The 26,047-nt window shown below is 44.2% G+C and overlaps 1 protein-coding gene across 1 annotated transcript in view; it reads left to right on the forward strand.

The window, feature by feature from the left end:
* BSN (bassoon presynaptic cytomatrix protein) overlaps positions 1–26,047 on the forward strand; it is a 314,535-nt gene that overhangs the window by 82,611 nt on the left and 205,877 nt on the right. The gene's annotated exons all lie outside the window — the stretch shown is intronic.

Consider the following 26,047-nt stretch of genomic DNA (forward strand, 5'->3'; position numbering starts at 1 on the left):
AATGAGAGGATGACTTGCATCTGGATGATGTCATGTTGCTTTCTGTAGGGAAATTCAGTACAGCATGAATGGGAAACAGTAAATTTGCTCAGAAGATGGTGCGGCCATATTCTTTACACCTAGTTGGAAAATGCACAGGAAGGTCTTCTCCAGTTCTACTAAAATGTGGTACATCATTATGTGTTGAAATGGAGCTGGTGACGCAGAGATGGCCATAGTTACTGCAGGCCTCCTCATGAGTCCAGCCAAGAGGTACAGAAGTTAGTAGTACTCTTTTACTCTCTTTATGAGTATCAGATATCCTGAGCGTTAGTAGGAATTTAATGGCTAAAGGTGATAACAGTGGGGAACTGAGCCACATGGCTTGAATGAGTTGCCCAGTCTCTAGCTGATATAATTTAATTGGAAGTAATGGAGGTTAGAAAATAGAGGAATGAACAATGAGAATATCCATGCCTTAATGTATTGTATTAAGTGGATTAATTTTTTGGGTTTTAAAGACAACATATGAGAAAGTAACTTTTTGGGAAACAGTTTTGTTTATCTGAAGTACAGTAAAACCTCTTTCTCCAAAGGGACTTGGAGATATAAAAATATTTGCCATATCAGAAATTTGGGTTAAAGTAAGTGCTGCTTAAATAAAATTAGGATGATGCTGGTTTGGGAGGAAACATTGGCTAAAACCAACATTGTGTGGACAGATTTCCCCATCCTCTCCTCCCCTCTGCACAGCTGAATCTGCTCCGAAGGGTCCTGCAACTGTCCAGAGCAGATTTAAGGGGGGATGGGGGGGTTTGGGGGGGGATCCTTTCTGTGAGTGGTTTATGTTTTGCTGGTGGAAGGACCCATTGGATTCAATTTGGACAAGACTGGGATAACTGAGATGTGCATAATACAGGCCCCGATATGTGTAACTTCGATATGTTGAATATATTTTCTTATAACTTGAGCATAAAATTGCAGAGCCAAGTTTATGGTATAGACTTAGAGCAGTTCCTTTTCATTTTCAGAGCATTACTCCCCTTGATAGCAGAAGATCATTTTCCTAATTGACCCTGCAAGCATGACTTTGTTTATTACTATTCCACTTGAGCAATGCAAAATAAGGCTAGGGATCAGTACCAGTTTTTGATGCTCTGAGAACTGGTATAGATGACTGGGTAGCTTATGGTCTCTAAATTAGCAAGCAGCATGAAGACAGTGTTGTACGGTCCTGCACTGTGTTGGCACATCTCTTACTTGGACGGGACATAACATCCAATTCCTGATTATCTGGCCAATTTCCAAGTCGCATAATTTCTTCTAGACCTCACTCCACCCTTCCTTTCCCAAAAGGAAGAAAAAAAGGCTATCTTGACATTTCAAGTGCATATAGATGTTCCTTGCACAACTTTAAATTGCTTCTGGCTTACTTTAACTGCTGCTGTTAAACAGCTGTCACGTCCCACACAGCATAACTCTGCTGCATTTCACTGGTGGAGTTGAAATGTCTGTGTGGTGTGATGTTACCACTGACGTTGCAAAACCAGTAGTGCAGTATACTTGATATGCCTTTATCCATGGAAAGTCAAGAGGCCTCTTATTCTCATAAGTCAAAGCCCATCCTAGGCAAACTCAAAGTACTGCGCTTATCACAGGTAATAAGTTTGGATAACCTACCTATGTGAACAAGTAGGTTTTTATTTTTAAGCATCACAATATCTTTCCTTGGGAAATTCCTCCCTTGTTTTCTCTGTCAGAAAAAAAAAAAAAGGCCACATGGTGCAATTCTGCAAATTGGGTAATAACAATTCCTTGCATTGAACAATCACTTTATAACATTTGAGTAGTGGTGTCAGGAACAGCTGTTGTAGCAGGTAATGAAAAAAGGTGTGTGTGCATGCGTGTGTATGTGTTGGAGGGGGCACTTTTCAAGCACCATATAGTTAAAGGCAGTGCAGGGTATTTTTGCACGCACTGCAGCTGAAAGGGACGAGCAAAAGAGGGTGCCACGTTACACATTGGAGAACAATTCCCACATCAATAACCCAGATCCTCAACATAGATTAGAACAGTCCATAAACTCCATGTATCAAGAGTAGCAAAATTGTAACAGAGGGATTAGCCACTGGTTAATATAAGGCAAAGAGTGGCAAGGAGGAGGAGGGAGAGCTACAAAAGCTTATAAAAGCATAACACAATGTATGGATATGTACAGTGAAAGACACCTTCCCACCTCAGGTTGACAGATGTATTTTCTGTAACATTTGAGAGGCATTTCCATGATTGAAAATATGGGGCATAGACTCTCAGAAATCTCAGCAAACCAGGACTGCTTAGCATGGACTGTGGAGATGGGCGTACGGATCACTTCCTGACACTGAACTCTGGAAGTGTAACGGTCTCTAAAAGTCAATAAATCAGGACATTTCTTGTCTTGACACTTCAAAGAATGGGGTATTCCCTCTTGTATGGTATTTCATGTGTATAACAGTGCCTCACAGTGCTTTGAAATTTCCATCCTAGGGTTTGAAATAGGATTTTACTGCCAAGTTCTGTGTTGTTCCAGAGGGCCAAACTTGCGGGTGCTTCCAGGCAGAGGGCTCCTACTAGTGCTACCAGTCAAAAGGCATTGTACAATTATTCTGTCTTTTCCTTCTTAATTGGTGTGTGTGTGTTTGTGTGTGTGTGTATAAAGAAAAAAGTTGGAAGATGCAATGGGAAAACATGGTTTGTTTGTTTTTTACAAATGCAACACATCATCATCTGAACCCTGTACAATTTCTGTGCCTCATTTGGACATACCCTGCAGGTGGTGCAAATGCAACTTTGTATCTAACATGCAGGTTTTTAAAAAGTATGGTTGTGGCTGATAATGAATGGGATCAGAGTAGGTGTGGAGGGTGAACCTAATCATTTCCTCCCCTTCTGCAGTTCTGAGGAAAACCCTCTTCTGAAGCCAGCATTTGGTTTGGAGTCCAGTACTCCATTGGTGGCAAGGGAGTGCAGAGATGCACTCTGCAGCAAAGAGATTCGCAACGTTCTGCCAGAACCCATAATTTCGATCCTCGTGTGATCATGTATAAGTATGGTTAAGTCTCAATAAGAGGTTTAGCCCTGAAAGGGGGAAAAAAGGTAAACACCATATCAAGCCTACTAACCTAGCAAGACAGTGAAGGGCAGCTTCAGAACTACTTGCTAGTCTGACTGTTCTTATAATTTCAGCAATAGCTCTCTGTCAATTCATAATTAATAATCTAGCGGAATAATAATCACACAGTTATATATTGCTTTGTGCTTGTCTGTTTTCAACAGAAATGCAGCTGTGCCCTGCATAAGCACTGGTGTTACACTGCAAGAATGCCACAATTTAGGCCCGGTTTGCACATAATGTCAACCCATGGGCTGTTTAAACTATGGGTTGTCGGGGCCAAGCAGAAATGGGTGCGCTACATCCTGTGCGCTCCCCGCTTCTGCTTTGCATCTGCTTTTTTGTGATGTCTGAACCTGGCACTCTGGGATGATGAGGGTTAAACAACACAAAATTTGAACCCATGGTTTGTTCTTGAGTTCCGCTCATTTAACCCTCAAAACCTAGAATGCTGTGCTCAGACTTCAGGACTAACAATCCAGGAATGGGGCATTCCTGGGTTGTTTCATAAAGTGGATGCAAAGCAGAAGTGGCAAATGGGCAGGAGGTTGTTTAACCCATGAATTGGCATTATGTGTGAACCAGGTCAGTATTTGAAGAATGTGGCCAGCCCAAGTGTTGGTGGGGACAAGACAATTTGATCATATAACACCTATACTGAACCAGCTGCACTGGTTACCAGTGTGTTTCTGAGCCCAATTTAAAGTGCTGGTTTTGACCTTTAAAGCCTTAAATGGTTTCGGACCAAATTACCTGAAATATCGCCTGCATCCATATCAGCCTGCCCACACTTTAGCAAGATCAGCAAGAGAGGTCCTTCTCATTTGCCCACCCATGAGAGCAGTTGGGCGGGCTTCCACATGAGAAAAGGCCTTTTCCGCAGTGGCTCCACACCTCTGGAATGTTTCCATTGTGGGTCTGCCAGGCCCCATCATTGCAGGCTTTTAAGAAGGCCCTGAAAACTTACTACTTTATCCTGCTCTTCCCTGATAGCATGTTATCAGATTGCAGTTGTAGCTGCAATTGTCTCTTGTAAGTTTTATTTTATGCTGGTGTTGATGTTTTTAGAATGTTTGCTGCTGTTTTTACTGTGCTTTTATTGTTTTTATTGTTTTAATTATGTGTTTTATTGCTGTACGCTGCCTTGGGAGGGCTCCTGCCTTGAAAGGCGGTCGAGAAATATTTTGAATAGAAATAAATAAATAAATAAATAAATGTAAGACTCAGAATTGCTGTACAGGAGTACATGGGGCTCCCTTGGGCTAGAAGACTAGCGTTCCCTGCTGCCGCTGAGGTTTTAAAACTGGCAGAAGCAAGGGCTCTGGCAGCCCCCTATACAAGACCCTGAGGACCATTTGATTGGAGCTGGAGCACTGTCCTCAGGACTCCAGTAAAAATTTTCCTTTTATTTTTATGTCCCATATTTACTTCCCATCTTTTTCCCAAGGAGCTCAGGGTAGCGTCCATGGGGCTTTCCCCCATTCTGTTCTCATGTGGGGAAGTTCAGTCTGAGAGAGAGAGAATGTCCAGGTCCAGCACTTTTCTCTGGCCCAGGTCCAGCACTCTGAAGAACACTCACCCAGCCCGGCTCTGGAGGACTCTGCCCTTCATACCAGGCACAGGATCCAATTTTAGCTGAATCAGTGCAAGTCATTTGTTCTGAAAGGAGATTAGAAAAATCTACATAGCTGATTGTATGACTGTTGCTTGTGGTGAGCTTTTCCACTGAACAATTGATTACACTCAGAAGCCTTCACAGATACAAAAACCAAAACAAAATCAAGCCCAGTTGTAGCCATGTGAACCTGCTCCTTTGCTAAAATCAAAAATTAATGCTCAACAAACAGCTCTGTCTGCTTGTGTAGCTGCTTCCCATGCTAACAGGAAAATGTAGTTGCAGCCCTGTTTATTTTCCTTTTGTTTATAAGCAGTGCACTATCTGCAAGTTAATATTAATTATAGATTGATAAATAATAAACGGAAGACTACAGGAAATGTAAGTGTTCTGCACAGAAAAAAGACTTACTATTCTTTTGAAGTTCTTTTATTTCTTTCAGATTTATAGGCTAAAAGCAGACAACTGAATTAATATTTGTTGTTAAAATACACTTTCACATTGTTTATGAAAAGTACATTCCAACAAAATTATTCTTGCCCATTAGATTTTGTCTGCCATGCCAATCTGTTTTTAACAACTCAGTGCTAATTATGCTGACATGGAATTAAGCACTATTAATTTTAATTCCAGGGTGGTAGTCATGTTAGTCTGTTGCAGTAAAACCAAGAAAGAGCCCTATGGCACTTTAAAAACAATTCTGTGTGGGGTGGGACAGGATAGGGAGTTATGGGGCTGGCCACCACTTCAAAAGCCTAGCTGGCTCACTGTGGCCAGGATGAGTGGTGTGTGTGTTGGGGGAGGAACATGGCTGTTTTCTGTTTTTTCAAAGGGATGTAAAATTACTACCTTACACTGGTGTAGTTTGTGGGCCCAATCTGGGGCCATATTGGGGGAGCAAGGGGGCTTTGGACCTGGTGAATCCAAGGCTACGCCCAGAATACCCCTAGATCCCCTGCTTGGGCTCCTTCCAGCGGTGGGAACACTGCTAGTGCTAGATCAACGCACACAAGGTTTTCTAGCAGTGTACCAGGGCCTCCTTTGCAGCCATGCTGCCCTGCCCACAGTGGGGCACTTCCCCTCTATCCTGACCCTCTTCAGGGGCTAGGTTACCTGAAGGATCGCCTCCCCACATATGTGCCTGCCCGGACCTTAAGATCATCGTCAGCGGCCCTTCGTGAGCCCCTGCCAAAGGAAGTGAGGCGGGTGGCTACTAGGAGGAGGGCTTTTTCTGCTGTGGCACCCCGGCTCTGGAATGAGCTCCCTAGTGAGGTTCGCCTGGCACCTACATTGTATTCCTTTTGGCGCCAGGTGAAGACCTTTTTATTTTCCCAGGCATTTTAGCATTTTAGCTTTCTAAATTTTTAGCTTTGCTGTTTTAAATCTGTATTTTAAACTCCTGCACTGCTGCTAGGTTTTATTGTGGTTGTATTGTTATATTGTGGTTTTAATGTTCTATATATTTTAAATTGTTTTATTGTGTGTTGTTTGGTTTTAATTTTTGTGAACCGCCCAGAGAGCTTCGGCTATTGGGCGGTATAGAAATGAAATAAATAAATAAATAAATAAATAAATTATCTGTCTTGAATCTCCCACCATTTTGCTTCATTATAGTATTATAAGAGAGGGAGAAACATCTCCCTGTCAACTTTCCAACTTGTCAACTTGTGGAAGTTGTGGAATTCCATCACTGAGTGTTTTAAGGAGGAGGTGAAATCAGGAACAAACTGGGTGTGACACTGGGTATGTAAGATGGCCACTGACTTCCTATAAAGCCAGGGAATGGTAGAGCAACTGAAAGTTGTAGCATGAGCAGGTGGAAGGGGTTGCTGAACTTTTCTCCCAAAACTGCTTTTCCTGTAGCCATTCTGCCACGCCATCCCCACCGCCAGTGAGGCTCCAGGGCTGGAAATAATCATTATCAGCTAAGAATATTAATTCAGAAAAATGGTGCATTTCAGGAATCAGATATTTGTGAAACAGTGGGTTAACCAGTGGGTGAAACAGACAATCCAGGGATGTGTTAGGCATAACGTATCCTGCCTTATATCTGAGATTGGACTGAATAATGCTTTTTGATCCCTTCCAAGTCCATTTATATGATATTTTTTATAATATTGATCTTTTTATCTCCTTGGAGATGGCCATAACCTTCTTCAAAGGTTGTCCATCTATTTTGAATCTGGCAAATGAATTATTTCTCTCCACCACTTTAGTAAAGCTTTATGCTGTGAATAACATTTTACAATTTTTTTCAGAGAGAGAGAGAGAGAGAGAGAGAGGGAGATCATGTTATGGCTCCCTGAGCTGGGTTGGATCTTCAGGAGGTTCTCGAAGGCCTGAACTCATTTTGCACGAAGCAGAGACATAGAATGCAGCTCTCCCATTTTCTGGAGGAGTGCTACATTAGCTGTTCTAGCTTTGCAGTCATGGAGGTCAGCAGATGCAGCTCTGGATACACCAGCAGCCTGAACTGTTAAAGATGAACTCAGTTGAAACTGGTAAAGAATAATATAGGCTGCGCTCCCAGTGGAGGGTAGATTTCTGTTCCAATGCTGAGCTTTGGTTGGTTGAACGTTAAGTATATTACACATTTTCAGCAGTCTCTACACATGATCAAAATGGCAAGACTTGATTTGGTAAGAATGACATGCAGAGTTGTGAAGCAGAAGATTTTTGGGAGACACTGTGATGTAACAATCAGATTTGGAAAAACCGAAGAAAATGCAAACTGAAATGAAAGGGAATTAGCCTTAGCCTGCAAGATGGGGAAATGGATGTGACATGTAGGACTCTGCCCAAAGGCATGCCTCATCCCGTTTCAGAGAGGCGATGAACTCCCATCTACAATGTACCTGCTACTGTCACTGCTGAAGAGCAAAGTTATAATTGTGCTGCAAATTGTGCAGCTCCATCTGTTAATTGGTTACTTGAAGTAACTACATAGCTCCTTTTTGTGCCCCTTTGGCAATCTGTGCTTGATCTTATCTAGGAAAACTCGGTTTTCCCACCATTGATTAAAGCCCTTCCCTATCTCCATGCTCTATGATGGATAGCCCCTAGCAGCTCATAAGATTATTTTGCCTGGCCCCTGCGACCTGTGCCCTACCAGCCTTGACTACAGCAAAGGACAGGGAGAAGAGTAAAAAGAGTTTCTTATCCCAACCACCTTCAGTGAGCGTAGGAGTGCCTTGGCTCCCTTTTGTAATCCTTATGTTGCCCTCTACTCTGAGCTTGCATAGAAGATGCTACTCTTGAAGTATAGCGAAGGATAATGAAGAGGCACTTTTGCCCTTGCTACCATAGCACCCTCATCCATAGCCAGAGCCTGGCAATGGTGTCATGACCACAGATGATCCAGCCACTGAGCATCTTGCTTCGGAAGAATCTGGCCCCTTCAGCATAGAAAGTGATCCTCTGCTGCTCCAAGCTTCACTCCAACTTGGTGCCCTTTAGTAGTTGTAGACTGCAGCTCCCATCATCCTTGACCATTGGCTATGCTAACTGGGGCTGGTGGGAGTTCAGAATATCTGAAGAGCACCAGATTGGGGAAGGCTTTATTCATTCTTCGCTGGGTGGTGCTGGTGCATAAGGGAGTGTGTTGGAGCAAGCTTAGCAAAAGAGGCAGATCTTGATTCTGGATCAGGAGCCAGCTATGTAGTCATGGAGTTGGGAAGTGAATATAGTCACTGCACTGGTTCACTACTTCACACCCCCAAATGAACTGAGAATTGTGTATGAGATGTGGGAAAACAGATGGATGTGCAAAGTGTAATGAGGTGTGTGTGTGTGTGTGTGTGTGTGTATACATGCATATAACTAGGTTTCAGTCCTTTCCTCTAAAAAAAAGGATTAGTATATACCGCCTGTTCTTCATGTTTTTAATATGTAGCGGGACTCATCAGTGCATGTATCCTCCTCTCCATGTACAGGGTTTTCAGTTCTGTGTGTGTGTGTGTGTGTGTGTGTGTGTGAGAGAGAGAGAGAGAGAGAGAGAGAGAGAGAAATTGTTCTCTCTAAATCCACCAGCCCTAATATTCGGTACATAAACATCCCCATCAGATGCACATTCAAGCCCCAAAGGAGTTTTCACAATTTTCCTCCCTAGACAGCTTCTTGTCTTAGCTAGGGAGTTGAAATGGTCTCTCTGGGGAGACCATTTAAAGCAGTGGAAGCAGGCCTATTTCAGGCTTGCTTTCCCAACCCCTTTTCTCTGGGGAGGAAATCTATCTCCACAGCTCTCTCCACTGTGAATCATTGTTGAAGCAACTTGAGGCAATTCCCCACTTCACATATATGGCAAGCACCTTTTATTATTGTATTTTGTTTAATTTGCAGTTAATATAATAGATTGCTATGCAGAATCAATAAACAAAGAGGAAAAAAATAGAACCTTACCAGCTCCAAGAGCTAAGAGAGAAAGTAAAGAACAAAACATACTACTACTATGATATATTTAAAATTTAATTAGCAATGTTGATGCAGTCCTTTCCCAGAGGGCTTCCAGTATACATTAAACTGACAAGACAGGGATGCAGGGAGGGATCACAGTTTGACATAGAAGAGATAAGGGAGACTCAGGTGTAACTTAAGATAAGCTAGTCCAGGAAACACCTAATGAAAAAGGTGGTCCTGAGGAGGGAGGGAAGTGGCTTGTAGGAGGCGGCTGTTCCAGGCATAGAAATGCCTTGGCAAAAGGCATAGTGGGAGGAAAAGCACACCAATAGCAGATAATCTTGTTGGGATGCTGAGAGTGTATGGAGGGAAATACGGGGAGACAAGAAGTGTGATATGGAGGCAGTGACACAGAACCGCCATACAAGCAAAGACTAGAGGGTTATTGAAGGGATTATGCAGAAACATAAGGAGGGGGTAATCTAATCATAGTAATGAGATGATCATATGAAATGGGATGATTGCATGAAACAAATTCTTAAGTGGGAGGACATTCAGTGAGGAAGCCCAGCAATGAGATTACGAGAAGAGACGACCAGAGCATGTGTACAAACTGTTGGTTGCTGCATTTTGGAGTCATTACCTGAATGTTGTAGAGCCCCATCTTCTTGGTAGGAAGAGAGGATCTTCCCGTCGTTTGGGTTCTTAAAGAATAGAAGAGGACTGGTTCTTAAAACGCAGTTCAGTCTCCTCCTTAGTATTGAACCACTAAGGGGCAAAGATAGTTGTGAGTCAGTACATGTATTGAGCTAGTTGATGGGGTAGGTCATTTGTTTGTTTTTGTTGGTTCTTCTTTGTGGTCTCTATGCATCACACATCAGTTCAGGAAACTGATGTATCGTTTCAGGAAACTTCTATAGCTGAGGAGTTTTGGCAGGAACCCTTCCTCCACCATCCTAGTGTGCATGGTTCCCACCTATTCTGGCAGTTCTCGTTCAACTGCTGTCTGGGAACTTCTGCAATCAGACTCTGTTCTGATAGCATTTTTTCTTGTCAAAAGCCGAGGTTTTACTCTCTCTTTCTCTCATTATTCTGTCTTTATATCTGTGTTTACATTATTTTCCTTTTATTTTTTGCGATCCTGCAATAGCTGTCATGGGCATATGGCTCTTCAGGCCCCATTTAGAAAGCGCTCCTGCTGTGGGGCAAAGTTTCTGGCCTCAGATGGGCATTCTGTATGCTTGTTTTGCTTTGGGGAAGGCCATGTAGCCGAGGCCTGTCCGAATTGTTAGGCTTTCTCCAAACAAGCCCTTAGGAACCCGGCAGATTGCCTAAAAGCCACACTTTGGAAATGTGCGTTAGAAGTGATTGATGAGCCAGGAGATGCAGCTTCAAAAATCATGCATGCCGCACCTCCACAGGGGTCACAGTCCCCTCAACACCATACTCCACCGAGTATACAAGATCCCGCCATGCTGGACCAATCGTTGGCATTTGCTCTGGCTAAGAAGCTTAAAAAAAAAAAAAAAGCTGAAGCTTCGAAGAAGGCAAATCTTTCTTCCTCAGAACCGAAGCGGAAAAAGAAAAAGACTCGTGATAAGCCTGTGACTTTAGCTCAGAATCAAGCGCACCCATTGGGCTCTCTGGCTCTCCCTAAAACAGCACAGACCTCCTGGGATTGACAGCTGCCTCCGTCTTCGGTAGTATCTCCTGCAACCCTGACTCAAGATGAACCGCGTCCCTTGAGTCCGGCAACACAACCTGGGCCACTTTTGATATCTCTGGATTGATAGCATCCATCGATACCAACTCTGCTGCCCACTGCTCTGCCAATGTCTCCTGGTCACCTTTGGCCATTGGTACTGATGACTTTTCTGACTGTCTCACCAATGATGTTTTCACCAACCTGTATGCTGAATCCACTCCAGGTGACAGAGACAGTACCGAATGCCTCTACACCGGAAGACAAGATTAGGGATCCATCACTGCCGATACCACCCTTTCGGTCACTGTGTTTCTACCAAAAGGATGATTACGGACCGAAGTATGATCGACCCCTATGATCACCAGAATCAGTTTATTCCCTCACTTCATCTTACAGGAGTCATGCCCCTAGTTTTTACGAGCACAGCCCTTACCATGACAGGTCCAGATCCCCATATTATAGGTAGGATGAATACCCATCAAGGGACCCGCAGTATGGTAGATCACAAGATTGGGTAGATGACTGCAGCGAACATTATGAGTTGTACTACTTGCCTTGCCATCCTGACCCAGCTTACCTTGGAGTCAGTTGATACCGATCACAACTGTCGGCCACAGTGTTGAGACCCCCTGACCCTATACCGCAAGAACAACCAGTACTGTTACAGCCATTACTAGCACAACTGACACAGCTTTTTCCCTCTCTGCCTGCCACACAATCACAGACCATATAACAACGCTTTTCGCAATTGTGCACTAGTGACATGCCTAATCACCTTGTAAAGAGGTGGAAAAGCAAAACCCACCCCAGGTTCCACCTCAAGAATCCCCTCTCTCCGCCGTTGAGGATTACCAGTCTGACACGATGCAGTCATCCTGTCCTCTTTCAATCTCATTCCCGGATGCAGTGGTTGGGTCGAATGATTCTATCTCCCCATCCAAGGACTTGGGCCAATTCTCCAGCCAAGTGCTTAGGATGGCGCAAGCTTTAGAGTTGGAAACCCAACAAGTGGCTTCAACTGTACAGGACCCAGTGTTTAACATGGTAAATACTGATTCCTTTCACCCTGTGGCTTCTCCTCCCTGCACTGGAGAAGACAATAAAACAGCCCTGGAAATGCCCATCCACAATGTCATCAACATCCAAATGCTTGAAGGGGATGTATCACCTACAAGAATCATCCTCTGAGTATCTGTTTAAGCACCTGACACCAAATTCAGTGGTTGTACAGGTGGCTGAAGGCAAGGCCTGCAGGACTCATTCATCACCCACTGATAAAGTGGGTAGATGGCTACACTTGCTACAAAAACTGTCTACTCCTCTGTGGCAATGGGTTTCAAAATATCCAACTATCAGGCAGCAGTCTGGATATGAGTTGCTGCTATGGGACAAAGTTGGCCATCTTCTTGAGCATCTCCCCAAGAAGAAAAGGAACTGGGGCACCTGTTCCAAGCGCAGGCTGTAAAACTGTTGAGGCAACAAATTAATATATTAATAATAATATATTAATTAACCAGGTCAATTGTGATGCAAAAGTACTGGTCGGATCAATTGCCCTGAGTCACCATGCCTTGCTCAGGTCCTCAGGACTCTCACAGGAAATTAGGGCTCGTATCAAGGGCTTGTATCGAGAATCAAGGACTCAACCTTGGGGGAGCTGGGGGTGGTGACGGCCGACAGGAAGCTCTGACGTGGGCTGGTCCATGAAGTCACGAAGAGTCGGAAGTGGCTGAACGAATAAACAACAAATTGAGGATTTGTCCTTTGATGGACAGGGCCTATTTAATGCCAAAATCCATAACGTGTTGGATCTCAATGGACTCCTGGGTTCTCTCCATTGTATAGAACAGCTACAGGACTGAGTTCAGTACCCTTCCTCCTCATGGTACCGTGAAAGTCATAGTCTTGCATCCCACCCATCCTTTCTCACCAGGGAGAAGGGCCAGATCCATCTCCCAGACTTGGCTTCTCTCCAAGTAATAGCATGGAGGATCAGGTGACAGAGGGTGAAGTTGTCTTGACATTGATACAGAGAATCCTCAATGCTGTTCATAAACCACCAACGCAGCGCTCATACATGAGAAAATGGACAGCTTTCACCGCCTTTGCTCGTACCCAGGAGTTTCATCCACACCAGTGCTCTTTGCCACAGATGCTGCAGTTTCTTCTGGCGCTGTTTGACAAAGGGTTGAAGTTGTCAACGTTACAAGTTTATTTGTTGGCTAGTTCTGCCTACCACCCTCCTGTTGAGGGGTTTTCTGTTTTGTCACATCCAATGGCAAAGAGGTTCCACAAAGGGATCATTCTGGCATCACCAGTTCGGCCCATGGAACCGAGCTGGAGTCTTTCAGTCATGCTTAAGATGCTTTCATCTAAGCCCTTTGAGCCACTGGCAACTACAGATCTATGCCTCCTTTCGTGGAAAGTGGTGTTTTTGGTGGCAGTTACGCCTGCGCGATGAGCTAGTGAGCTCTGTGCACTCAGCCTTATTTAATTTTCCACAAAGAAAAAGTGGTGCTTAGACTTGATCCTGCTTTTCTGCCAAAAGTTGTATCAGATTTCCATTTAAATCAAGACATTGTATTGCCTGCTTTCTTTACATCCCCATCTTCACCACTGGAATTCCCTCTTCACACACTTGACATTCATTGGGCACTAGCCTTTTCCAAATCCAGGACTGAGCAATTTAGACTCACTCCTTGGCTCTTCGTCTGCTATGGTGGCAAGCACAAAGGTCAGCCTCTCTTGACTCAGCACTTCGCATCCTGGGTTCTAAAGACTATTGAACTATCATATGACCTGGCTGGGCTTGAACTGTCTGCCCCAGTCTGAGCTCATTCTACTTGTGATGTAATGGCATCAGTTGCATCCAAGAGAGGGGTTGCCATCCCTGAATTGTGCCACGCTGCAACCTGGTTAACGCCGTGTACATTTATGAAGCGCTATAGACTGGATGTCCAGGCTAGAGCTGACTGCGCCTTTCATCGTGCTATCCTCCCGTCTGTTTTGTAATTGGACACTGGCCCACCTCCATGTAAGTTAACTTGCTACTTGCCCATATGTATGATGCATGGAGACCATGAAGAAGAAAGGTTGCTGCCTGTAACTGTAATTTGAGTGGCCATCTAATTCACACAACCCACCCACCGTCCTCTTCGGTGTCATACTCGAGTTCGATGTTGGTTACCAAAGGTGTTGGTTTTTTCTCCCTTGGTTCTGAGGCTACAATGTCGTTTTCAAGGAACTGAGGAAATAGGCAGGAACCTGCTAGGGACATGTGCACTGGGATGGTGGGGGAAGGGTTTCCACCAAAACTCCTCAGCTATAGAAGTTTCCTGAATCGAGGTTCTGCACAGACACAGAGCCCGTATGTGTGAATGCATAGACGTCACGACCACTCAAAGAACTACAGTTAGAGGTAGTAACCTGTCTATTTCAAGACATCAGAATGAAAAATTAATGAGCGGATACTACATATCATATGGCATTCTGGTTTGGCTGTTGTATCAGTGGCAGTTCTTATGTTAGTCTAGATTTTACCTTTGCTGGATTAAATGGATATAATTTGATTGCTTGCATTGGTGCAAAACCCAACTTTTACAGGCATAGGGATACAAGCTAAGTGAACTACCATGGCCATGTCCTGCACTTAACTAACCTGTTTGCCCATAGGCTAACTTTCAAACTTCATGTGATCAATTTGACATGTCAGTGGGAAAAGTCATATTAATTTTTGTAGGGAAAACTGTGAAACCCTGTAAATCTTTTATATTTACCTGTAAAATATTATGGTTTAAGATGGGCGGTTTTCCCCACAAAGCATTACTCTAGACCAGACTTTCCCAGCCTGGTACACTCCAATGTTTTGAACTCCTTTCAGCCCTGGCCAACTTGGCCAGCATTAGGCTGAGGAAGGCTACTTTAGACTTTGTGAAAGGCAGCCATATCCCAAAAGTACTAGAAGAATACTATGGATTCTCTGCTTTCTCTTGGTTGACAGAACAACCAAGCCAGCGTTTGAAGTACATTCTACAGTAAATTCAATCTGTTGGAACTACTAACAAAAAGGAGATTGCTATAGCGAATATAGATCTAACCCAGAATATCTGCTTTCTGAACAATTCATGACCGTGTAGAGATCTACAAGGAAATAAAGATAAATAGAGCAAGTACCAGCTTAAAAAAAGGTTTTAAAGATATTTTCCTGGCATTGCCTTATATATTCCGTAAAGTCTTAAACTACTCCCTTCTGGTACTGAATTAAAGAAAGAATGCACTAAAGTAATCTGTGGCAATTTCTGTGGCAATTTGGCCCTTCAGCTAATAAGCTAAAGTGACATATGATTTGTACCAACTTTCCAATGGAGAATACTACAGCACCTGAATAGGAAATTCTAAAGAGAATTCGAAAGACTAATAGCATGCCCAGCATTGTTGTTGTAGTGATGATTTTTGCTCTGCTAATCTTTACACATTGTAAGTGCACATGGGGTTGGGGGTTGGACCCAATGGTCTTATAGGCACCTTCCAACCCTACTATTCTATGATGGTTCTATGATGGATGAAATCCTGGAATTACAGGACTTAATTTTTAATTTCTTCCTTGAAAATAATTTGTAAAACTGAATTTGTATACCAAGACTCATGTGTCTGTCTGTCTGTCCCCTAGTCAATTTGATGCAATTCACCAAGAACAAGAGCGAGGGATTTTGCTATGGACCTCCAAAGTAGCCTGGCTTTTAGCTTCTGATAAAAACAACAAATTAGCAGACTAAGAGAGCAATCCTATGGCTGCTAGACAGCGGCTAGATGGCCATAGGATATGCTGTTTTCTGGGAACTGACCTCGGTGACCATGCTGTGAGGTCGGTTCCTGGAAAACCTACCTCCCCCCATGCCCGTGCTGCCTCAGAGGCAGCGTGGAGAAGCCCCGTCCTCCGCACTCAGAACAGGTGCGCGGAGCAGCTGAAAAGGGGCAGTGCTGGGGCGTTCCAGGGCAGGGAGAGCGGAACTGCGTGTATGACACATCCTATGTGTTGTGCAGCAGCCTCTTCTCCCACTCAGCCCCCCCCCCATGGCTAAGCAGCCAAAAATGGCTTTCTAGCTTCAAAAGCAGGGCAGGAGAGGCGCGGAGGGAACACCCCCCCCCCCGTTATTCTCCTGCCTTGCTTTGGATAGGCGGTCGCCTCAGAGTTTGGAGGTGGCTGCCTATTTAGATAAGATTGCGCCCTAAGGGTGCAATCCTAAAGACATTTATTGAGAGTAAGTTCCACTGAACTCACTGAGATTTACTTCCAAGGTAAACATGCTTAAGATCGTATTGCACATTAGCGAGATATCTAATTTTCATATTCACCTTGGTACATTGAAGGAAATTAGATGTACAGAGCATGAAAAAGGCTCCAGTATTGAAAGAGGAAGTATGGGACAATAGCTGGGAAAAGGACCATGGGAGATGTCTGTCCAGACAAGTCACCGAAAAGTTTGTATTCCTTTAACATGTTAGAAGTCACTGGGTTTTTCCTTGTACAACCTACTCCCTACGTCATGTGCTAAAGAAGAAGAGAAACAATTGATCATTGTAAAATGTATATATGTATTGTGCATGTTCTGTGTACAGTTGTGCAAATCCCACAAGTCTCAATGCACCCAAAGTAATTTTGGATCTTTATAGTGCATTGTTTACATTATAATATTATTATTACTATTATTTCTGTTTCATTGTTTGCACAATCTCCAGAATGGTATGCACTGACAACTTTTTCAATGCTTTATATACCAATTTTAAGAGGCACATGAACTTTGGGGAGATGTGCAAGTCCCAATGCAGGGACAGCTTGTACATGGGGGTGGGGGGCAATGCAAAGTTCCCTTCAGACACGACAGCTTGCACTTTCTGTTCCCCTCCCCACCTACTGACACTGTCACATCCAAAATAGCTCTCACTTGTGATATTCAGCTATGACTAAAATCCAAAGCCTGTACATATCACTCTCTTAATCTGATAACTTAAGATACTATTGGTTAGTTTTTATATAGTGTTCCCTTTCTCAGTATAATAATATGCAATTTCAGTCACATTTATTTATTTATTTATTTAATTTATTAATCGCCCATCTGGCCAGTCACCCAGCCACTCTGGGCGATGTACAACAATAAAAACAGTTCATACAATAAAATGCAACATTAAAAACATCACATTTCTAAAATTACCCTAGCCCACTCCAAATGCCTGCCTGAACAACCATGTTTTTAATGTGTGGCGGAAGCTCAATAAAGAGGGCGCATGGCAGAGTTCCCTAGGGAGGGAGTTCCACAGAGTGGGGACCACCACAGAGAAGGCCCTCTCCCTTGTCCTCACCAGCCTAGCTGTCCTGGCTGATGGGACAGAGAGAAGGCCATCTGAGGCTGATCTTGTTGAGCGACCTATCTGGTGTTGCTGGAGGCACTCCTTGAGATAGGCTGGGCCAGAACTGTATAGGGTTTTAATGGTCAAAACCAACACCTTGAATTTGGCCCAGAAAACAACTGGTAGCCAGTGCAGCTCCTTCAGCACTGGAGTGATGTGATCTTGCCAGTGGCTGCCTTTAATCAGGCGAGACACTGCATTCTGTACCAGCTACAGCTTCCGAACCGTCTTCAAGGGTAACCCCACATAGAGTGCATTACAGTAGTCTAAACGAGAGGAGACCAGGGCATGTACTACTGATGGCAGCAGATGGTTGGGAAAGTAGGGGCGCAGCCGCTGTATCAGATGGAGTTGATACAGCACTGTCCGGCTCACAGCTGACACCTGAACCTCCATGGACAGCTAGGAGTCTAAGATGACCCCCAAGCTGCAGACCTGGTCTTTCAAGGGAAACCGTACCCCATTCAATGCCAGGTCAACATCCCCCAACCTCCTCTTGTCTCCCACCAAAAGTACCTTGGTCTTGTCAGGGTTGAGCTTCAGCTTGTTCCTCCCCATCCAGCCACTCACCGTCTCCAGACCTTTGGACAGGGATTCTACGGCCAGCCTTGGTGAAGATTTAAACGAGAGGTAGAGCTGCGTGTCATCCGCATACTGATGACACCGCACCCCAAACCTCCTGATGATAGCCCCCAGCGGCTTCACACAGATGTTAAATAGCATCGGGGAGAGGATGGAACCCTGTGGCACCCCACAAGTGAGTGGCCATGGGTCTGAAACCTCCTCTCCCAGTGCTACCCTCTGGTACCTGCCGGAGAGGAAGGACCGGAACCACTGCAGTACGGTGTCTCCAATGCCCAACCCCTCCAGGCTCTCCAGGAGGATACCATGGTCAACAGTATCAAAAGCTGCTGAGAGGTCGAGGACAACAAGGAAGGAGCATTCGCCCCTATCCAGAGCCCTCCTCATATCATCCACCAAGGCGACCAAGGCCGTTTCTGTCCCATGCCCAGGCCTGAAGCCCGACTGAAATGGGTCTAGATAATCGGCTTCTTCCAAGTGTGCCTTCAACTGCATCGCCACCACCCGCTCAATCACCTTGCCCAAAAATGGCAGATTCGAAACTGGGCGAAAGTTGTTCAGAACTTGAGGATCCAAGGAGGGCTTCTTTAAAAGCGGTCTTATCACTGCCTCCTTGAGGGCTGATGGCATCACTCCCTCCTCAAGGGAGGCGTTCACCACTGCTCTGATCCCCTCACCCAGCCTCTCTCTGCAGCCCATAATGAGTCAAGGTGGGCAAGGATCAAGTAAGCAGGTGGTCAGCCTTACAGATGAAAGCACCTTGTCCACTTCATCAGAAGGAAGAAGCTGGAACCGATCCCACAAAACCGGTTTGCCACAGGCCACCTCTTGCCCACTAACTGTATCCACAGCGCATGGAGTAACACTCCTAAGCCTTGGGTACTTAATAATGGCATAATATTTGCACTACCATTCACTCTATTTTGAAATAGGGTGTCTAATGCGCAGGTGCCAAAATGGGGTAACTGACTGGGAAAAAGAGGGTCCCTATATATGAGAAGGGCGTTCGAAGTATGCTGGAAAATCCTACTTTAAAAAGGAGGCTTCACCCAAAAAACCCAGTGGGGTCGTGCATGTGTGCTGCCCTCCTGCTGCCAGAGAGCAGTCCCCAAGCCTTCACCTGACAAAACTTGGAAGAAAGATGGGATATAAATGTGCCCACTAATTATTAAAAAAGTAAACCTGCACATCTCACATCTCTTTCACTAGGCAGTCTGTAAGGGGCAGGCAGGGTAAATGGATGTTGGATTACTGTAGGGTAGTAGGCCATTATTGGGATTTTGTTTATGAACTGTTAGAGCCTCTTGAAATGGTCATTTTCTTGCATTCATAGCAGGGAGGCTTGGAGCATGTTACTTGGAATTGTGCAAAGTTCTTGCTATGGTGCCAGATCTCATTACAAGCACATATTTCCAGTGTAACCAGACCATTATTGCAAGGCCCTTCTCAGTATGATTGCTTAGCTTCTACTTCCTTCTGTATAGCTTTGTTGAGGAAGAAGCATGGCATTTTCTCTTTCAGAATCCTCTGCTATCTCACTGAAAGCTCTGTGCTCTTTAGTCCCTTAACAATTCCTCTGTAAGCCTTTGAATGTTTAGAATCAACAGTGAATGGCACTGCAGTCCTCATTATCTGGTCCTTTATCATTAGCAGAGGTAGCACAGGTCTAATGCTAGACAATCACTCAGAATTGTTCCCCCCTGATCCACTTAACACATATTGATTAATCAGCCTGGCTTCATTCTGTCTGCCAGTGAGTCTGTTCAAACAGAGTTTTCAAGAGAGAGTTTGTGTCTGTATGCAGGTGCCATCCAGATTTGCAGAGGTTCTGATTTCCTGTCAAAACCCTATTATTCATACTGGAGTTCAAAAGAATTAGTCATATATTAAGGTGGAGAATGGACCTTGAATATATATATATATATATATATATATCTCATCTACTGGAAAGTGCACTGTAAAACTCAGGTTTGAGGTTATAATGAAAGAAACAAAAGCAGCACAGCTTGTCCTACTTCCAGTTTTTTCGTTTGGCTATAGTGAACAATGCTTGTAAATTACATCAAGCACTCTGTTAGCACAGCAGTTAAGAGGAGTATGTTACATCCCCCCAGGCATCAAAAGAAGAGACAGAAGAAAGGTGTGGGGTTAGAGGTGTTAAAGTTTAAATTCTTTTAATTTCTGCACGTATGCTTTTGAAACATAAATGTGTGGTCAGAAGCTGCAGTCATAGGCAAGCAGCTGTCTCTGGTCCCATTATATTGGTTTCAGTTCTCGAGTAGTCCCTCTCAGCTTGCATAAAGGGTGTGAGAGAGAGATTGACCTAACTGTTTTAGGAGATGGGAGCAGCTATGTTTGGAATGCCTTTTATTTAAGAATTCTTGAATTTCTTACTTAGTCAAAGCACCTTCTGCTGCTCTGGGAGGGGCACATTGTCACTGGGAATGTAATTATTTAGTCATTCCTGGCAAATGAGGATTAGAAGGTTGAGGCAATCCCAGTAGGTAGCTCACTGTTACCCACTTTCTAAGACTGTATTACTTCTTTTGAGAGCAGGGAGAATCAAGAAGGGAAAGAGAAAACTAGAGGAATTTGCAGTTGTATTTGGTGCAGTCGTGACAGTGAACACAGGTGGCTTCCAGATAGAGGGAAGGCTCCTAGCACTACTAATCAACAGACATTGTGCAGCTGTTCCGCCTTTTCTGCAACTTTTTTTGGTGGAAATCAAAAAGACGGAAGAAGCAGTGGGAAAACATGCAAGGGCTGCCAGTGGGAGACAACATTGTCTGGAAACACCCCCCCCCCTGAAATTCTGTGAATGAGGCAGGGGGATTGCTTGATATGATCTGGAGCACCCATGGTGATTGGTTACATGACCTGGAGACTTCCAACAGCTAGTGAGCCATCACAGGCAAAGAACCCCAGAGTTGACCTGCTCTAGATCGAGTCTTGGCTATTTGCAAGCAAGGACAGGGAGCGATGAAACAGAGTAGTCTGGTCTGGGGTACCTTGGGCTTCAGGGGCCTCTAGCTCTCCTCTGAGGAGGACTCCTCCAGTCAGGGCATGACAGGGTATCTTAGGCCAAACTAGACGTAATGGGGCAATTGTCCATTTGTCTGTCGAATCTACATATGAAATGGGTGGGGGAATCTATGCTTTACATGAAAAGGAGTGCACAGGGGAAGTTACCACAGCTGAAGCATCAGGAAGAAGAGAATGGAGCATTTTACTTGGGCCTGCAGATTCAAGGAGCGCCCCCCCCTCCAATCTGGGCTGTTAGCCCACTACCATGAGGAAAATGCATATGTTTATGCAGTCTTATTTCCCTGCATTCATATTGGGTGTCCAGATTCTGTGAAACTTAGTGGAACAACTCAGAAGCAGCATTAGAAGAGAACAAGCAACGTTTTGAACAGTGAACTACTAGTCCAGGCCCTCCTCTAAAACTATAAGAAGCATGTGTGTATACGTGTTTGTGTGTAATTGCATGGGAAACTACAGGACTTGCACGAGAAACTGTAGAGACAAGTGTGCCATTCTATGTGATATGTTCTCTGGGGAATAAGTACTTATTAGTTCTTGTTGGCATTTTCTATGATAGGTAGAACGAGCCAACAGGGTGTGGCAGCAGGAGGGTGGGACAAGTACCATAATAATCAGGGATATTGAGAATAGTTTTTTTCTGTTTCTAAAATCTCAGGGACAGTGGGGACCACAGCTGCTTATAGGATTAGGCCATGGAACATATGTGAATAAATGAGTTAGCCTTCTGGTCTCTACATTTCATAGAAGAACTAGATCCCAGGGATAGGGGAAAGTGCCTAAAGAGCATTGCATCCGTTATAATTAATATACATACATGCAGTACATCATATATGGCTACAAATACAGAAAAGGCAGCCAAACATGTAAGAACTTAAACAAAGGGACCTAAAAAAGCTAAAGTAAATCAATTAATTCTCCATATTTTCCAAACAGGTAGGGCCTTCCTGTGTGTGAGCCTGTTACAAGTCCATACTGGGCCCAGAGAAATGATGCTTGGGCACTTGAGAGGAACAAAACCCACCCCTATCCCAACCATACCTTGCAGTGTTCAAATGCTTTAAACAGTTCCTTCCCAGCCTGGTTATGGTATGGCAGGCAAATGACTTTATGTATGTATAAAACAGACATGTGGATAAGTAAACGTGGCTGCCCCATCATATTTAGCTTGGCCCTTAGCCACTCTCTCACTCACATGTCACATTCATGTCACTGTGTACTTACTGTGAATTCCGAATTTCCACCTACCTAAGAATAAAGATCATGCTGCTATTGTCTACAAAGTTACTTCTCTCAAGATGAAACACAGACAAAGCAACAGCCTATGACTATTTAGGAACTCTTTCATTCACTGTTCATCTTGCCTTACCCTCCGATTAGCCACATGAATCATGATCATGTAAATAAACAGATTAGAGACTGGGGGCATCTCTACACCAGCCTAAAATCTTGCATTTAAAACAGGGCTTTCTGCTTCCGTTTTAAATACAGGATCACAACGACTCCCTTTTTCACATGCTCCCTTTCCCCCCTCCCCTTTCCCTGTATCTGAGTCTTCCATTAATCTTGCTCCTCTTCTTGCCACTTTCCCTCTTTTCCTGGAGGGAACTCAAGCGGAACACAACAAGGTAATTTGATAGCTCATTATCTGCGATCTATTTAAAAACGGAACAAAGGGCATTTAGTGCAGGAGGTGCCTTGGAGGTTCATGGCATCATGTACCGAGCCCACAAACTTCTGAGAGAGAGCCTTCTCAATCGCAGGATAAAAGCTCTGCACGAAGAAGCCCTGGAGCAAGTTCAAAGGCTGTTATTCTAGGATAAATGATTATGTAAATAAGCTGTTAGATTCAGATGGGTACCACACCCCGTTTCTATACCTCTGAAATAGCCTGGCATGAAGAAATGGATCGTGCTGCTCAAAAGCCTGTATGCGTACTACCAATACATGGAAATAAGTTAGCATGGATGGGGCTCTCACATTGCGCCACTTAAACTTTCCATGAAGAAGGAGTTTCAAGAGTCTGTCCATGTTGCTCCATATAACACAGACCAGATTTTGAAATCTGCAGTATGACCCTTAGGTTGAACACAAGATGCCAAGGAGCCTGCCATCTCAAACGCTAGCACATTTAGCATGCTGAAGGAATACTTTCAGTGGTTGATGTATTTTTAAAATGTGCATGGCAGGCAAAGGGGCCTAAGGGGCATTTTCCTTTACCATCCTGAAGTCCTTTAAATTGCAAATCCCATGGCTGTTTTCTGGTGAGCCAGATATAGCACCTGTTCGTTTGTTTTTAAAATGATAATCTTGAAATAACCTAACAAGTTAGATCAAAGCTTGTTAAGTATAGGCTTGACACTAAAGACATCATAAGATTTCAACTGACTTCATTTTGAGAATAAATGTATAAGGAGAACTGGAGAACCAACAAGACCAACAGAACTGACTTACCATTTCTCTGCTCGCTTACACAGGCAGCTCACATTTTACAGGCCCCCAAACAGGCAATTGTCTCTTAAAGGTACAGCAACACCATTTTACAGAACGGTTTACTACACAATGCTCATATTTCCAAGAGCTGATGGTGCTTTCACTTTTATGAGTTCTGGCACAACACAGATTTCTTCTAAGTGACAGAGGAATGAGTAGTGGAATAGAGTCAAGGTGGCTTGTCTTATACATCTCTTAGTCACAAGGTCATGCAATGTTCTCTGACTTACATCTGTGCATTTTTTAAAGGCTTTCATACTGTCTAATTCCAGGATGGAATATCTTGATGACCAGGGAAGGGAAATATGTCATATGCTTAGTATTTTCCCTTCCTCACTTCCTGACACAGGAGAGAAAAGTGTGATTACTTTGCTCATAATGTCCAAAACTAACCTCTAAATCCTTGTCTGTAGTGCTGGAGCCTCTCTAGCTTCCCCTAGTGTGCAGTAAAGCCTCTGCAGGCCTTATGTTATTGTTTTCATCCCAGCATTTTAATTCTTCAGGATCATTTAGAATTTCTGCATCTATTCTTTAGAGAGTTTGCAAATTCCTCCCAGTTTTATAGAGTCTAAATTTCAGTCCTGTTTTTTGAGTAAACAAACTGTTACTAACAAGCTGATTTCTAATAGATTACGTCTTCCTGGGAATTGCAGTTGCAGGTAGCATTATACTTTTTAGCATTTGAAAATGCTGAAATCAGTGAAAATTAGTGGATCTTTTCAGAGCTTTATGAAAGATGCATCCTTTTATTACCAAACAGATGTCTCTTGTGGAAAATTTTGAAGAATCTTTTCCTACTGCAATGATGCAAACTGGGAAATTTTATCTGCTTAATGTTTCAAGGGTCAAATGCAGAATGCTGCCAAGTCTGTAAATGAATGGGTAATTGCTGCTCTGAGGGCAAGAAAAAAAGCAACAATTGTTGCTTTTTAAAACTTTATTTTTCTTGTAACACACACTTCCATACCAGTGGGACTCTGTTTTTAACCTCCAGTGAGCAGAGGACCAGGCACAGGCTACTCTAGAACAATCAGAAAGCTAGACGCAAAAAGGGAAAAGAGGCTATGGAAGGACAAGACTCTCCAGTGGTGGTGACCTGCAAGGTGTGTGCAATGTTTGTTTTCTTGCCTGAGAACAATATGGCCTACATGTGCAACAAGTGCAAGTTGATCTTGCTGCTGGAAGAAAAAGTAAGAGGACTGGAGCGGTGACTGTTGACCCTCCGGGGAATAAGAGAACATGAAGAGTTCTTGGACAGAATGGGGAAACTACAGCAGCAAAGTGAAGAACAGAAGCTAGAAGAGCAACAGCAAGCTGAGGCAGAAGAGGGAAATGCTGAGGTGAGGAAAAATGAAGTAGAGGATACTCCTTGGAAAAGGGTAACAGGAGCAGAAGAACTAGAAGCCACTCTACACCAGTGGAAGCATTGGAACTATGGAACCGTTTCCAGGTACTTGAGGATAAGACAGCCTGCAGAGGAAGAATTACAGGGGAACCTGCATGAGAGTGAGCAAGAGGCTGAAGGTCCATCAAGCAGAGGCAATGAAACCAAGGCCTACAACAAGAAGAAGAGAAGAGGAGGAGGAGTGGGAGACTCCTTGCTGCGTGGGATCAAAACCCATGTATGTCGCGAAGACCCGTGGACTCACCAGGTATGTTGTCTCCTGGGAGGAGGGATTAGAGACATGACTGAAGAGTTGCCTGCACTCATAAAGACAGGTATCCCTTTCTTCTCATCCATGTGGGAACAAATGATACCGCCAAGCGGAGTTACGAAGAGATCACGTCAGACTTTGAAGCTTTGGGAAGGAAACTCAAGAACTTTGGGGCCCAGATAGTTTTCTCATCCATCCTTCCAGTAGTTAGAAGAGGGATAGAAAAGGAAAGAAAAATACTCCAGGAGAATGACTGGCTACGAAGGTGGTGGTGTTGCGAGAGATTTGGATTCTGGGACCAAGGGCTGATGGAAGATGGACTGTTGGCAAGGGACAGGTTCCACCTCACAAGGGCTTGGAAGAATGTGTTTGGCCACACCATGAAGAACTTTTATCAGGTGGGCTTTAAACTGAATCCTACAGGGAAGGGAGATGTAAAGTTTGGGGTAACAATGGATGAAGGCTCATGCACCGCAATAGAGAGAACAGCTCTAATAGCAACCAATAACAGCCTTCACAAACATGTAGGAAGAAAGCCAGACTATGAAGCACATGGTCTTCGATGTCTATATACTAATGCCCAGAGTATGGGAAACAAACAGAATGAACGTGAACTCTTAATACAGGAGGGAAATTATGACTTTATAGGTGTAACTGAAATTTGGTGGGATGACTCTCATGACTGGAATATAGCAATTGAAGGATATAACTTGTTCAAAAAGAACAGGAGGAACAGAAAGGGAGGTGGGGTTGCACTAAATGTGAAAAATACATATCTCTGCACTAGGGATGTACGAAAGTCACTTACCTGTTCGCGGATTATGCTGATGCTGGGGGGGAGGTGCTCCGTCCCTCCCCCCGAAATCCTGGCTGGGGGGGAGGCGCTCCATCCCTCCCCCCCCCCGAATCCTGGCCGGCCGGCCGGCTCCGCTCCGCAGGGATTCTGCGGAGCCGCCGGCTGGCTCCGCCAGCGGCCGGACATCCGGCCGCTGGCTAGCAGGGACACAAATGGCGGCGGCTGT

The sequence above is a fragment of the Heloderma suspectum genome, chromosome 2 (assembly GCF_057233095.1).
Source record: "Heloderma suspectum isolate Gila_16-S chromosome 2, 16-S_ref, whole genome shotgun sequence".
NCBI lineage: Eukaryota > Metazoa > Chordata > Lepidosauria > Squamata > Helodermatidae > Heloderma > Heloderma suspectum.